Source organism: Montipora capricornis, chromosome 10, assembly GCF_036669925.1.
Source record: "Montipora capricornis isolate CH-2021 chromosome 10, ASM3666992v2, whole genome shotgun sequence".
NCBI lineage: Eukaryota > Metazoa > Cnidaria > Anthozoa > Scleractinia > Acroporidae > Montipora > Montipora capricornis.
Window position 1 is genome coordinate 58,193,678 of NC_090892.1, and position 2,500 is coordinate 58,196,177.

A 2,500-nucleotide genomic window follows, 5' to 3' on the forward strand; every position below is an offset into this window, starting at 1 on the left:
CTCAAGGGAAAGAGATCTTGGCCTGGTCTCCGTTTGCTTTGCAACGCCTAATTGCTCCGCGCCATATCTCCATCCGAAGGTTTTTACCGCCTTTATTTTGGCGCCCTTTGTTGCGATGCAGCAATCGATTGCTTCGGTCAAAAATGCTATTGAAATTATTCTATTCTGTCGATCGATCGTAGTGTTACCAGTGCTTCTCAGTTAGAGCTCGAAAATTGTTAGCTATGGCTTAAAAGTTGGCCACAGATCGAATAAGGAAGCACTACATGCTCACTATCAAGTTTTTGGGACAGAGAATTTTACTGCTTTTGAAATCATCTCTGGCTTGTAATATATTTTGTCTTATTTAAACAACGCAAAAAGTCCTGTCTTAGCTTTTGGGCATCACAAGGATATTGTGTGGATTATTAAGTGAAAAGGCAAAACAAACTTTAAATTATAATTAAGAAATATTGCTCGTTGAGAAAATATTTTTTAAAAATAATACAGTTTACCTCATCCACTTGATGGATTCGATATTTAGTCAAGTAATCAGCTATGGGGTTATTCCATGAGCGTGTGTTGGATATGGGATGGTAAATAGCCAGTGAGGCATGTAGCGCCAAAATTGGCTGTAACTAGTCTCATGTCCAAAAAGTGTGAGTGGAATCATAATTATTATTGTTTTTTAAATTTTCATTAAAATCTGAACACTTGGACCTTGGGAAGACTCTATGCGATCATTTTCCATATTAGGCCATGCAATATGTACCTAGGCTGATGACCAAGATTGATTGAATCAATCAGAAAGCTAGAAACCCAATATCCCAGGTTGAAAATTTAATAACAGCTCGTATAGCCAATCAAAATTCTAGAATTGTATTAGCTTTTAATAAGAAAAATTATCCACCAACCACAGCTTTTCATCATATGTAATAAATATGAGGTATTCTATAATTATAAACTTTATACATGTAGAGGATATCACATGACTGTGCAAGGATACAATTTTTATCTCTGAGAACTGACAGTATCTCTGACAATTGAGTGCAACGAAGGAGTAAGAGAGATATATCAGCACAAGAAGATAAAATTTGTATCCTGGTGCAGTCATTTGATCTTCTGTTTCTTACACAATATTGATCAATATTATTATTTTGTGGTCCAGTTGGTGGCTGTTTATGGGGTTTCGCTTCTTGTGCACTTCTGTGCAATGTCCCCTGCTTTTTTTCATTGTAGATGTTGTAAATTTGTTGAGCACTCAAGGATGATAGTGGATTACAATTCAAGAAAATTGGTGGCCTCACTTTTTCAAGTTCTCACACTTAGTTTGCTTCTGTGGATGGACTGTAATTTTTTATGATATTTTGCTCTACGACGAGGAGTGTTCGACACTTATGCTTGCAGATTGCCCGGGGCAAGTGCAAGATATATCCGTCAGCAAGTAAAACAACTATAAGACTTTTCGTTCAACTCACATCTTCCAGAGTGATTTGATTTGTAACGAAGACAGTGATTAGTAATATGACGTAATGACCGCAAACATTATAAAGAAATAAACAACGTTGCATCTTTGCCGTCATGTATTTAAAAATACATAGGTACAGACACAGGCAGACAACCCGAAGGATGCGAGAGCGTGTGACATCACGTTATTTTGAGACAGTTGTAACGGCCGATTCAACTGATTGAGGAAAATGTTCCATAAAAACTTCAAATCGCGATGTTTCTTTTCGATAATTCATTTTATGGACGGCCAGATAAAAAAAGTTCACTCACCTACTATTTTCTGCATTGTCCTGAGTGATTTGATGGGTTTTTGGAATGCTTCGATTTCCTCTTCAGATCCCACGCATCACCACATACAATATAAATAGACAAGGTGTGCAACTTCCAAGACTGCTCATGGCCGAGTGCCTCCAGAATTTAGCGGAATTTCTCCCACTTCCAAAGGTCGCTCGCCTCCCAGCCTTGGGCGCGGAGAAAGTCCATAATTTTGCTAGCATCGTGCCAAAAATCATTGCATTTACCCGGCACTGCAACCTCAAAATCCTGCTTGGTTTTCAAGCTTCACTTAGGTTTTTGTTGTTGCCAGATGATCCAGACACTGCTCGTGCATCATTGGAATTTGATAACCATCATCAAAATAAAAGTGACCAATCAAAAAGCACAGATTTCACCCAAGAGACAGAAAATTATTAATCTGTGCTTGAAGTTTTTATGGAACAGTTTCCTCGATCATTTGTTTCGGCAGTTACAACTGTCTCAAAATAACCTGATGTCACACGCTCTCGCATCCTTAGGGTTGTCTGCCTGTGGGTACAGACCTCAAAACAGATACAAATATGTTTGTATCCTCCATCTTTCTCCACGCAAAAGGAATGCTTGTTCCAACGCATACCAGTTTTCCACAGCCAAGTGCGTACTATACTTTCATATTTAACAAGCCTGTAAATGCACTGCGAAAATGAGTCTTTTTCACCTCAGTTGTTTATTTCTTTCTGCATTGATTGTTCAGCCA

General features: G+C 38.3%; 1 protein-coding gene across 2 annotated transcripts in view; it reads left to right on the plus strand.

Moving 5' to 3' along the window:
* LOC138022260 (transcription factor E2F5-like) overlaps positions 1–2,500 on the plus strand; it is a 15,821-nt gene that overhangs the window by 579 nt on the left and 12,742 nt on the right. The gene's annotated exons all lie outside the window — the stretch shown is intronic.